Source organism: Balaenoptera acutorostrata, chromosome 16 (genome assembly GCF_949987535.1).
Source record: "Balaenoptera acutorostrata chromosome 16, mBalAcu1.1, whole genome shotgun sequence".
NCBI lineage: Eukaryota > Metazoa > Chordata > Mammalia > Artiodactyla > Balaenopteridae > Balaenoptera > Balaenoptera acutorostrata.
In genome coordinates this window covers 86,132,735-86,146,947 of record NC_080079.1, presented here as the reverse complement: position 1 = coordinate 86,146,947, position 14,213 = coordinate 86,132,735, and the positions used below count along the sequence as shown (strand labels likewise).

Sequence of the window (14,213 nt, the reverse complement as noted above, 5' to 3'; positions counted from 1 at the left end):
TCTCTAGATGTTCTTTGCCTGGAAGTCAGGTACTCTACATAGAAATGACATGTTATTGTTTCCCATTAATAACCCTTCTCCCTTCTGCCATTTATAGAGTAGCCATTTGGGGAAATAGAAAATTCTGTATAATGTGGATGAGTAAGGCCTGGATATATAAGACCTCCTCATGTAGAGTCTTCAAGCTTAAAGGCCTTTAAGACATTATACAGTATGTGGTCTTCCAAAAATGCAGTATCTGAAGGACCTCAGAAGGATGAGGTTTTATCTTGTTTCTCCCACATTCACTCCTATTTTCAAGGAATTAAGTTCCATCATATATTAACAATTCATTCCAACGCCTAACAAAGCCCATTGTTGAGAAATTTTCTTAAAGTTTATTGCATTTATGTTATATCAGTTAGGCACACTTGTATCAGTTGGAAGCATCTAACTGGCATGTTGTTAATGTTGCAAAGTATTGTGATGCCCTGTTCTGGCCAAGGGTGTGTAGTTAATTAATGATGTTCCCTACCAGCACTGTAAAGGAGCAGGCTGAACTACTAATTAGTTTTTATTGATCTTGATCACTACAGGGTATCTCTTTCCCATTCTGTCTTGTTCCACATTATAGGTATAAATACACCTTTGTACTTAAATTTTTTATGAGTTCAGTTTGAATGATGGCACAGCTTGGTAGCTCTGCCTTTTGCCCCAAACTCTAAGGACTTAACAGTGTCTGATTAGTGCAAATATTATTAAAATCAAAAATAGTTTACAAATTAATCAAATGAAAAAATATAGAGAGAAGAATGAAAATCAGCACACAACAGTTTAAAGAATAAGTTGCCAAATTTATTGAGATTCTGTTTTAAGATATCTAGTCATATACGTAAGGACACATATGTAAAATTTATATTCTTAGGGAATTTTGGCTCTTTGAAGGGAGGCAAAAGTTTACATCTATTAAAATATCAGAATTTGGTAGTAGAACAGGCCAACTTGGACTCAGATCCCAACTCTGCTGCTTACTGTCTGAAATATTAAGCAAGGCATATAAGCACTTAACAATTTTTTATTTTTTCATCTTTAAAGTTAGCTGTGTAATACCTGTTTCATGATAGTGTTGCCATTGTCTATGAGATAATGTGTAGGAAAAAACTTTGTACCCTATAAAATTTTTGTGATAAATAGAATAAATATGATAGGAGTTCAGAAAATAAATAGGTCTGGTTGGGTAAATCTCAGTTCATGATACGTGTAGCTTCAAGAAGCCTATTCAAAGTGATTGTTTTTTAAACCTTCAGCACAAAATAGATGTTATTCACAGACATTACCACCTCACCAGTGGTCACAAAATTGGCAGTGGTCACATAATTGGTGAATTTCCTACATTCTCCTAGTTTTCTCTCATTTTATTTCCAGCCAAGATATCTCTCCTGTGATACATTATTTCAGTCGTTCTTAACCACCACCTTAACTCTCTTACGACTTTGTCTTTCTGTCACGTCTACCTTTTAATTTCTTATCTTGGAATAGTCCTATTTATTTTCTCCACTTTTACCCCATGAAAATGTGCTGCCCATTATTGGTGGCTACTAGTCATATGTGGCTATTTAAATTTAAATTAAGCAAAAGTAAATTAATTAATTAATTTATTCATTTATTTATTCCTCTCCCTCTTTCCCTCTCTCTCTCTCTCTCTCTCTCTCTCTCTCTCTCTCCCCCCTCCCCCTCCTCCCCACCCCCTGGGGGATCGAACCCCCGTGGCCCCTGCATTGGGAGCGTGGAGTCTTCACCATTAGACTGGCAGGGAAGTCCCAAGCAAAAGTAAATTTAAAAATTCAGTTCCACTTCCACAAAACTAATGTTAGTGTTGTTAAGATCACTAATATTGGGCTTCCCTGGTGGTGCAGTGGTTGAGAATCTGCCTGCTAATGCAGGGGACACGGGTTCGAGCCCTGGTCTGGGAAGATCCCACATGCCACGGAGCAGCTGGGCCCGTGAGCCACAACTACTGAGCCTGCGCGTCTGGCGCCTGTGCCCCGCAACGGGAGGGGCCGCGATAGTGAAAGGCCCGCGCACCGCGATGAAGAGTGGCCCCCACTTGCCGCAACTAGAGAAAGCCCTCGCACGAACCGAAGACCCAACACAGCCAAAAATAAATAAATAAATAAATAAAGTAGCTATAAAATTTAAAAAAAAAAAAAAAGATCACTAATAATCTCTTAAATATCAAACATATTATTCCAGTCCCCATTCCTATCCTACTGGACCATTGCATTTAACACTGAGGATCACTGTCTTGGATATTCTTTTATTCTTAACTGCTTCTGTGATATCTCTTTTCAGGTTTCCCTGAAAAGGTTTCTGCAGTTTTAATGGTGGGTGGTTTTCCACAGTCTTCCTTTTTGGCGTCTTCTCTTTTCACTACTCATCCTAAGCAGTGTCATATTTCCAGTTGCTTTCACTATCATTTAAAAATCCTGTCTTCTGAATCTGTAACTCTAGTCCAGACTTCCTTGCTACACTGTCATTCATTTAACATCTTTATTTAGCATCTTCTATGTGCCTGGCATTGTTTAGACGAAAATTCGTGTCCCCTTGGAGCTTAAATTCTAGAAGAGGCACAGTAGATAATAAATATAGTAATAAGTAAGTGGTACAGTATGATAGATGGTTTAATTACTGCTAGGCCAAAAGGAAAAGTAAAGCAGAGTAAGAGCAATTAGGCATGGAGAAGGGAGAGGCAGGCTAGAGTATTGTGGTCCCTGTGGATGTCATTGAGAAGGTGAAACCCATATTTTCTACCGCCGACTGTGTTAAAGTTTCAGCACTCAAACCTTGTCTTTCTTCCTAATCATTCTGTATCCTGGCTAATGGTGTAACTGTATCTACCCCGTTTTGTTACTCAAATCAACATCCGGGAGTGTTTTAGGTTCCTCTCTTGCCCTTGCTGACCTCCAAAAATACCTTAACGTTGCATATGTCCATCCCATCCTCCTCATCTCTATTGTAAAGCTTCCATCCTCATTTGGCTAGACTGTTAGAGAGCTCTCTAAGTAGGGTCTTTCTGCTCACCTACTCCCTTGTCCTCATTCAATCTATGTCATTGTACTTAGAGTTCTCCACATAGGCCATACTGTTCCATCCATCTATGTCTATGTCTGCACATGCATTTCACCCTGTCTTAAAAGCCCTTCTTTTCTGCTCTACCATAGCCTGGTAGGTGCCTTTGAGTTTTTGAAGTTTCAACTCAAGAATCTAGGTACCCATGATTTCCTCAAGTCCCAACTCAGATATCCTTTTCTGTGATACCTTTCCTGATATACCTAACTAGATTATCTTTCCCCACCTTCTTTTTCTCACCTCTGTATTATATGTAAAACTCTGTTTAATCTGTATTGCAGTGATTTGTGTATTAGTCCCTGTTCCTACAGGCTATAAGATCCTCAAGGGCAGAAACTCTTATATGTATTGCCAGTCTCCTAGCATAGTAATTTTATACTTGGTATTCAAAAATCTTGTTGAATGAAATATATTTCTAATATGTTTAACTCAAAGGAGCAGCTCTTAGTCCCACACTTACAGACTGTTTCAAACATAATTCCAACAAATTATCTAATCTGGTTTCCTCTACCATAGCAAATGAAAGGTCAAAATCAGAATGTTAAAAAGTATGATGATGGTAGATTGGGAGCTTGATAGCACACGAGGTTACAAAAGAAACTAAAAGGTAGTTACAACTCAAATTTTGTCTTTCTGGGGCGGTTTGGTGTAGAGGCAATAATCCTTTATATCAATCAGTAATTATGACTATATCATAACATAGTAATCAATAATGATACCTGTGAGTATTGACAAAAAGCTACAATTGTGTTTAATATGTTCTTTAATGAAGGAACTCTAGAAATATTTTCAGAATTAGTAGGATTTTGATAAATTTTCTTATTTCTGTAAGTTATTTTTAAAAACTTGCCCTCTTTTGGATATAAACTGTAATAAGCATTTGGCATGTCTCATTCAGTATATGTTCTCTTTTTTTCTAATTAGATTTTCTAAGTAAGTTAAACTTACCCTTTTAGGAATAGCAAAGCAGTGATTGGAAATCTTGGTAAAGTACATTATGCATACTATCTTCCTTAACAGCCCTAGGTAATTAAGATGTTCTTGTATTTTGATACTTTTGAGTTGTAGTTTTAACTCCCTCCTTTTCTCTGAATAACAACACATTTGTCATGTATTTGCATTTGCTCTAGACTCAATGAGAGGAACAGATACTTAACTTGGGGTCATATGATAAAAGACTAAGTCACTTGGAAGATCCAAGTCTGTCAAGTTACAGGACTTGTTGATTATTTCAACTTGGACTAGATTGTATTAATTCTTTGTGAGAAAAGTATAGTATTATAGTTCTCAAGTTTATAGGTTTATCATTTCCATAGCAGTATATTGGAAATAGTGAAAATCAGCCCCAGAACGTGTATGGCATGGTATTAATTTTGAAATTATATCTTTTGCATTTTATATTTTAAAAATAAATGTTCACTCTGTATGATCAGAATAGTCGTTGACTAGGAATTACTTTTAGTAGATTACTTTCCAAAAAAATATTATGCAAGCATATAATTTTATTTCCTTCTTAGGTTGAGCACCTTCTCTCCCTCTTCACAAGGTAGGGTGAGACTGCCATAGGTGGAGGGCTCATCAAGAGCAAGGAAGTTGCTTTTTTGTTGTTTTATTTTCTTAAACTTGGGCTGTTCTGAAAGAATATTTTCAGTTGCTCCTTTGGAAAACATTAACAGTTCCCAGGCCTTCCTGAGTTTGTTCAGTTTGTAAGTTTGAGGAAACTGCAGTTAGTAAATTGTGGTTGGCAGATGCTGTAAGCAGGTGACTCAATAGGTTGAACTCATGATGACTCAACTGTGTAAAAACCATGCTTTTAAATAGCTTGAAAGAAAAATTGCCTTCCAGACTTTTGAACTGCCGTGAAAAGTTCAAAACTATTATTAAAGATACCACGAAGAATATTAACATGTGGCTTTAGAAGGAAACACATTTCCCTTCAAGTGGTTTTAAAAGTTTTACTTAATTGTTGTTCTGATTTTTGCTCTGTGGTAATTCTGAGAGGCAAGGACACTTAGCAAGTTGTAGTTTAAAATGCAGAAATATTACAAGTCTGCATTAAGTGTTTTCAGGAGAATATTTTTAAAAGGTCATTTTCATTCAGTTGGGAAATTAGCAGAGAAACCCAAATGGTTGTTGTTTTTAATTAATATAGTAAAAGTAATCTAGTTAGCTTTTTCTTTAACCTTGGTATAACTGAACAAATAAAAATAATGCAACATAAGTAGTCGCTTTCTTATGAATTGATGTAATAGGATGTTTATGTTAATATAGTATATCCCATTCCAAAATCCCATCTGAGATCTGAGAAGTTACTTATATCTGATAAATTATAGAGTTTTTGTTGTTTATGATATCCATTCCAAATTTTGGAATATTATATTCCTGTGAACTGACTTTATCTTAGCAAACATCTATATTTAACAATAAAATAATTTGGTTAATTAGGTTTCCTTTCACTTTCTGTGGTCATGTCACTAATATCATAAGTAAAATATTGAAAACCCAGTGGAGAGTATTCAGATTTTTAATTCTGCCAGTGCATGGATTGGAAAAAGGTTTTGTGGGAAGGGCTTTGACATTATGCAGACCCTTGCTAATTTGCCTTCCAGCCATGTGATTTGGGGTCAAATTACTTAATCTTTGAATGTTTCTTCATCTATAATATGGAGGGAATAATATCAGACTAGCAAAGGGTTTGTTAGGATTAGATGAGGTTAACATTTGTGAAGTGTTAACCTCTTCTGTCGATTAAAGTTTAAGTTTTTTTGTTTACACTGTCAAGTAAATATGCTTATTAAATGGATACTTTTTAAAGGCTGAAAATAGATTCGTTTCATTAATCATATACAGTCAATTTAGGATATATTTAAGCTATGTTGAAACGGGAGGATACCACTCATCTGAATTAACCAAAATCAACCAGGAATTATGAAATTATATATACACAGGACTTAATTATCTATTGCTTTTAATTATGTACAAAATTGTCATATGTTTGTCTTTAAAAAGATTACATATGTGGAGAAGTTTTAAAATTAATCTTTTCTGTTTCTGTGTCATTAGCTTCTTTCTGTGTCACTAAATTTGTGCTTACATAATCATTTTACCTACTGTTGTAGTCTATTGTATGAGTATATGATCAACTAAAAAAACTTTTTTCTATTTTAAAACAGAGAGACCTTTCTTGTACATGCATTAATTTGTTTTGTTATTCATTTATTTCCTTAGATTACTCAAAAGTTCAATGTTGGGTAGAAGAGTATGTATTTTAAGATATTAAAACTATGAAAAACCTAATGTACAATGAGAAAGATTTTGAGAAAAATAGCTTTGGAGTAGATTGTTCAAAGCTTATGCAAAATTTTAATGAGAGTACTACCACAAACAGTAATAATCCTATAAAAATAGTAGACTTTAAAAAGACATTTCTAATAAATAAAGTTAGGCAAATATAGTACTTTATCTTTAAGAGAAAGGAGGGCGTTTGCTTCATATTAAGAATATGTAAGGAAGACTTGAGATTGCTAGATTATGGAGTCAAAAGCAAAATAAATGAAAATTGGGGCAGTCTAATCAATATGAACTTCTAAGTCAGCATGCAGTTACACTAAACAAAGAATAACGTGGAATGGATGGCTATCATGTCTAGTGCTGTGTTCAGCTTTATTTTTATACTTAGTATTCAGCTGCTCATACTAGGTAGTGCAAAAATAAATAAATGGTATATGAACCAACAGTACTTCTGTGTTATACTGAGATCATTCACATATTTTCTACAAGTTCTTGTGAGCTAAAATGAGTTGCAGAAACGTTCATTGTTTAAAGGAATAGGATGTATAGTCAAACTGCCTTTCAGAAAAGGTTTTTTCCTCTCCCATGAATGATGTCATAAATTTTCTAACTTTTCCCATCTGATTAACAGAAAAACTGGAATACATTTAAATTTGGTGGTTCTTGAAGACTGGTGAGACAGAGCTTTTTTTTTCCTCCAGAGTTTTAGTTTAGTGTGGATAAATATAAAAGTGTCCAGTACTTTTAACTCTAAAATATTGATGTTTGGTTTATATACAGGGAATCAGATGCTAAATAACTTATAATAATTTAAAATTCTACCTAAAACTTAAAATTTTAGCAATAATGAAAAATCTGGAAATTTTTAGGTTTTATTGTATAATGTGTTGTGAAGAATCAAGTCACCAAAATTGACAGTACAAGATTTAGAATTATGTTAGGAACATTTAGAGACAACATAGCATTAATCTTATGTAATAGAGAATATCAGGTAAAATATTTGAAATATATTGATCATTTCTCCCAGTAATATTTGGAGACAATTTTGTGGCAGGATGTGGTGGTGCGTTTTCTTCCTCTTCAACACTAATCGGTTTCTTTTTCAGAGTGTCACAAGGTCAGCCCTTGGAGGAAGTAGAGAAGCAAAGAAATTACTCTGTATTTGTCTCCCTGTTTGGATCTTCCCCTCCCCTGTTTTTTGTTTGTTTGTTTGTTTGTTTTGTTTGTTTGCTTTTTAAATGAATATCTGTTTTCCTTAGGAGCTATATAGTATAAATGAGATTATGTTAAATTACCTTATCATGGAGAAAACACTCAGTTTTCAGTCTTAACTTCAGATATAAGAACCATAGGATTAATGCTGGAACATTGTCTTTTTTTTTTTTTTTTTTTTAAAAAAAGGTTTTTATTTATTTATTTATTTATTTATTTAATTTATGGCTGTGTTGGGTCTTCGTTTCTGTGCGAGGGCTTTCTCTAGTTGCGGCAAGTGGGGGTCAATCTTCATCGCGGTGCGCGGGCCTCTCATTATCGCGGCCTCTCTTGTTGCGGAGCACAGACTCCAGATGCGCAGGCTCAGTAATTGTGGCTCACGGGCCTAGTTGCTCCGCGGCATGTGGGATCTTCCCAGACCAGGGCTCGAACCCGTGTCCCCTGCATTGGCAGGCAGATTCTCAACCACTGCGCCACCAGGGAAGCCCTGGAACATTGTCTTTAGAAAATTTCTTTTTCAATGCATGTTCCTATTTTTATCCTACTATGGAGTCCAGAGAAGTGGATAGTACCAACCTCTGTATATGAGTATAATTCTCATTGACCCAAAGGAGTAAATCTTATCTTTCAAAGTGGGTAATTTTTCTACACTAAAATCAAGTCATTATTATATTTGGAGAGCTAAACATGGTACAGGAATGTATCAGAGAAATTGATGAAAAGTCTTAAAAAATGAAAGCCTGTGAAAGCCTTAAAAAATGATTTATCTTAAAATATTTTTTCTCTAATAATGGAAAAGATTTGGTAATTGGTGTATTTTCCTATGCTTATGAATATGCAGCCGTTTACGGAAATAGAGTTTGCAGTCAATTTGCCAGTGAATTGCATTGCATTGATTAGAAGGTTTTGATCTTGCTTTGTACTAGTATTTTATTTGTTCTTTCAAATCATGGGTAGGCAGTGACCACAGGCCAAATCAAACCCGCCTCCCATTTTTTATAAGGCCTTTTACATTTTTAAACAGTTGAAAAAAACTCAAAAGAAGAATAATGTCATGACACCTAAACAATCTGTGAAATTCAGATTTCATATAATGCCAAAAACAAACTTTATTGGAACACAGCCATGCCCATTCATTTATATATTGTTTATGGTATTATTTGGCTGCTTTTGGCACTACAGTAGCAGAGTTGAGCCGTTGTGACAGAGATGTTATGACCTGCAAAGCCTAATGTTTTTACTCTTCGGCCTTTTAGAGGAAAAGTTTGCCAACTCTTGCTTTAAATCTTGAAAATATATGGAAGCCCTCAGTGGTAGCTGCATTTAATTAAACTGCAGATGGTTTAGACAACTGTGCTTTTTGAAGACCTCTGTGGTAACTCTCAGACTTAATAAGTTTCCTATCTTAGTAAAGCCTTATTAACAAAGTGGGTTCTTTTATAAGTTATACAAGAATTGGCATAATAGCAATTGGCGTCACTCTTGACCTATATGGACCTAACATTCATGTTTTTCACTGTTGGCTAGCAACCCCAGGGATTTAAGGACAGGCAGTCATTTGTAGTTTTGCTGAAGCATGAATTTAAATTATGACTGTGCCAGAGTGGTGTGGCAAAGCATGTTCAGTCACCCAACCTGACATTTCAAGATACAGATAGTTTCTTTTATGATAACTCTTATAAAAATACAATCAACTGTGATTTTTATAGGGGGGTTTATGTAATATAATTGCATTTAAATTGTCACCACAGAGGTCAAGGGCTTTATTGCAGGAGGAAAAAAATTCTAAGACATACTCAGTATCAGTTTGAAAGCAGGCCTTAGGTCATTCTCCATCAGATATTGTCCAAAGGGAGAGAAACTGCTCCAGTTTTATATTTCTTGTATCCTAAAATAAAAGTCATCAGTTAAGACTTTAGAGCAAATCTCTTAAAATTATTAAGCCACTCAACTCAGTCATCTTGATAGAAACTAACAACTGGTATATTATTACCTATTTCATGCCTCTGCTGGCTCTTCAGTCAGTCAGTATGTAAATACGGAGGATGTGTAACGAAGAAAATATTTGTTGAAATAGTAAGGAGCATTTGATTATGGTAAGACGGATTGTTCTTTATTATCTTAGAAAATGTGTTCCATACACTTTGAGCGCTGTAATAATATTGCTATTTATTAAACCTAGTCAGGCACATCTGAATATTTTAGTACTAAGATCTTATTTTTTATGTTATTGTACTTGTTACTGTTTCCCTTTGAACTGGGATGAAGTAGAGAATCGCTTGAAAATTAGGTTAGTACAGTAATCTTACTGTCACAGTACAGATTCCAACCTGATTTTAACTTTTATATTGATATTTTGAGGAATGCTGCTTTTTGATTTCGTCATATTCTTCTGTACATACGAGAAAGAGTCTGTATTTTGATCATCTCAGATGATGAGATGATCAGTTTTTAATTCAGGGTGGTGTTTAACCTAGAAACACAGCATTTGGGAATTTGTAGGTCATGACTAAGTCACGTTGCCAAAGTGATTTGTCTTCTCTTTTATGCTTTCTGATTATAAGATTGCATGAGTTTAACATCCTAAGTCTTTTCTGTTTGATGAGTGTTAGACTATTTTGATATGCGGAATTTCACATAGCCAATGTGAGGTTGTAGAACGATAACTTCCACCTAATGTTAATGTCTTTTGACCCATTCTGACTTAAGATAATGTTACCTTTCACCTCTTCCATATAACGTAAAGAAATGTGTCAAATTTTGAAAGGCAATGACAGTAAATAGTCTATTATTTATGCCTCTTCATTGTAGTAGTTCAAGAGAAGCAGAGAATAGATGAAAAGAGACTGAGCGTTAGAGTCGCAGAACTAGATTCAAATGCTAGGTCTCTCCATTACATCCTGACTTTAACCATGGACCTCTCTGTGTATAGCATGTAAAAGGGGTATAATAATCTCAGCTTTACAAAAATTGATAGTACGGAAAGCACCCAAAGTGATATCTGTCATAGTAAATGCACAATCATGTTAGCTAATTTTCTTTATTATTATTTACATTAAGGTGCCACTAATGTTCAGTTAAAGCTAATCTTTGTCTTTGCAAAAGGAGGAAAAGCACAGCACACAAGTGAACAATAAATATAGTCCAGAACTTCACTTAAGGCATTCTTTAGCACTTTTCCATGTTTTCTATGTTTCTCGTACAACAGATCTTGCTGAACTGATTTTTTCCCCATTAGTCATTTGCTGGAGGTTATAACTAGCAGTGTAATTAATACATTGGATGGAGTTTATGGAGAAGAGAAGATTCACAGAGTGCTTATTCCTTCACTACATGAGTGATTTGGGGGGGGGATTAATGAATACATATAATTTTAGTTATACAATATGAAATTGGGGGGGATTATACTACAGTTAATGAAAAGTAAGGTGCAGGTAAATTGTTTTTAATCTCATACAAGCTCAAGGCATAGTTTAAGTTGTTTGTTAGTTGCATTCTGTGAAAGATAGTAAGCATTCATAACTAGTTTTTAATTAACAGATGCTCTTCTCTGTGAGTCTGCCTTATAGCCTTGTATCGGATTTTGTACACTTTCACAACATTATTCAGGTAAATAAATAGGGGAAAAAACCTCATTTGGCTACCTGCTAACAACTCTTACAAGATTTGATCGTTTAGCCTTTTGTGAGCCTCTTTAAAATGGGAATGATGACCACAACTCAGCAGAAATACATCTAACTTACGAAGCACTATATGTAGAGGAAGACTTCAGCAACAATATGATTATCATAATCAGGCATTGTATTGGGATAATTTTCATGGGTTTTAATTAATTTCGTGTAATGCATGTCATTTAGTACCATGGTTAATTTAGAATTGAATGTGTTAAGAAGACTAGTTTCTGTAAATTTTTAAAAATCTTATTATAAAAACATACTCATTAATATGAAAAGAGATATTATTAACCCTGCTGTATAGATGAGGAAATTGATACATAGAAATTTTTTTTTTTTTTTTTTTTTTAAAGTTTTACTTGATTTTATTTATTTATTTATTTATTTTTGGCTGTGTTGGGTCTTCGGTTCGTGCGAGGGCTTTCTCCAGTTGCGGCAAGCGGGGGCCACTCTTCATCGCGGTGCGGGGACCGCTCTTCATCGCGGTGCGCGGGCCTTTCTCTATCGCGGCCCCTCCCGTCGCGGGGCACAGGCTCCAGACGCGCAGGCTCAGCAATTGTGGCTCACGGGCCCAGCTGCTCCGTGGCATGTGGGATCTTCCCAGACCAGGGCTCGAACCCGTGTCCCCTGCATTAGCAGGCAGATTCTCAACCACTGCGCCACCAGGGAAGCCCGATACATAGAAATTTGAACTTACGTAAGGTTATTTCAGTGAGTAGACGGATATTATCAGCTTTTAATGGTATGCTTTTTTTTTTAATTTAATTTATTTATTTATTTATTTATTTATTTATTTATGGCTGTGTTTGGTCTTCGTTTCTTTGTGAGGGCTTTCTCTAGTTGTGGCAAGCGGGGGCCACTCTTCATCGCGGTGCGCGGGCCTCTCACTATCGTGGCCTCTCTGGCTGCGGAGCACAGGCTCCAGACGCTCAGGCTCAGCAATCGTGGCTCACGGGCGCAGTTGCTCCGCGGCATGCGGGATCCTCCCAGACCAGGGCTCGAACCCGTGTCCCCCGCATTGGCAGGCAGACCCCCAGCCACTGCGCCACCAGGGAAGCCCAATGGTATGGTTTTTTTCCCTAGAAATGAGCGGGTCATTGGTGAGAAGATACTTGTTGTCTAATGATCTTGGAAATGTAGCTCATTATTTTAACCTGTTGAATAAATAAAATATAAATGTTGAGCAAATTTTACATCTCAATAGCTTTAGTTATAAAATTTCAATACAGGGAACTGGTTTTATAAATCATACCTGTACTTGTCTACAACGTATTGGCAGTGCTGCTTTTACTCCTCCCCACACCCACCCCGAATATAAAGGCTTGGGAGCAATACACTATAGTAAATTTGATCTAAGTCAGCTTGTGACACCCATGTGATTGTAGATTGTACTTTTCTAGACAAGTACCCATCTTCTTTGAGCCAGTTAAATGTCTAGAATAAGAGTAAGAAGAACAACTGTGATAAAGGTGGGTGTTGAGACTAGAGAAGACTCAGGTTGTGGAAACATAAAACCAGAATTCAAATGTTTGAAGGACTGTCAGGTTAGGAAAGTGATTAGGCTTGTGTTTGACTCCAAGGAGTTAAGCTTGGACCTGTGTATGGAAGTTAAAGTGAGAAAGATTTTAAAAACAACTTGGCATCTGTCAGAACTGTCTGGAAATGGTAATGGTTTTCCTTGGGAAATAGAAAGTTTCCTGTGTTTTGTCTGTCATAGACTAGACTGTCACCTGGTGTGCATCAAGAGGGTTAGAGTCGGACCATGTATTTTTTGTTACTCAAATAATGAGATTAACTAAGTGTGCAGTGTATTTATTATTAAAGTGGAGTGGAGAAAAGGGATTGCTAGGAAGTTTCTTTACAAAAAGGAAGGCATGTATGCATGGGCCTTTCCCGCCCCCCCCCCCCCCCCCGCCCAAAATGACAGATTTTAACTACTTTTTCCACTCCTGCTAACAACTTTTCCACTCTAGTATTTCCTTCTACTATAAAGCAGCATTTCTTTATATTTTACAAGGAGAACATAGTTGATAAGTTTAAAGGCCTTTACTTCTGTTTGTTAGTGTTCACTTAAGTATAAACGAAATAGAGTGTTTACCGCAATATTATTCCAAGAATAGAGAGTAGTTCCTTAAAGCAGTGATGAGATGAGAAGGAAAGTGCTTTACTTGGATAAACTTTAGAAAAGAATGAAGTATGACCTGCTTGATTTAGGGATTCTTTGTACTCTTCAGCCGCTCTTTGGCTGTTCTGTATTGCCAAATTATTTTTATTCACCAGATAAAATCGCCTTCATGTAGCTCCTTTCTGTTCACTGGTTTCCATGATCTGCTAGTCCACTTTTAAAAGGGCCGCCAAATTGACAGTGCTGCTTTGTTGTTCTTCCCAGCTCTACTCTAGGGCTCCTGCCGCTGATCTCAAATGCAGGAGCAGCAGAGGTGCTTTGAGAGAACAGAATGTCAGAGAGTCCAGCGGGGGACCAACAGATTGTGGGAAACCATGTGACTGTGTGATTCACATCTCCAAGGAGAGAGAACCGGTTGTTTCTGTGTCTAGATCCACCCTGTTATGAGGATAATACCATCAATAATGTAATTTAAATTGCCTGGATGCTTTGACACTGGCTTGAAAAAATAAAACTTTTAGCAGTGAAGTTACTGGTCAGATGAGTTTGAGTAGAACTGAATTGGATGACATTTAAATCAAATCAATTTAAATCAAAAGACAGTGGATAATGACTTGTAGTTTAAAACTAATGTTTTAGGTATTATGGGGAGAGGGTAACTCATCTATGTATATATGTATTGTCACTAAAATAATCAACTTGATTTGTTTGCTACCAGCCTTAGATGACCTGAAGCTATTTGGTTTGTATATTGCTTCTAACAGTGAAACCCTTTAAAAGGTGATTTGTATAAGGCTTGCAGT

At 36.0% G+C, this 14,213-nt stretch overlaps 1 protein-coding gene across 7 annotated transcripts in view; it reads left to right on the top strand.

The window, feature by feature from the left end:
• The window catches only part of JMJD1C (jumonji domain containing 1C), a 322,989-nt gene that overhangs the window by 261,980 nt on the left and 46,796 nt on the right, over positions 1 to 14,213 (top strand). The window lies entirely within an intron of this gene.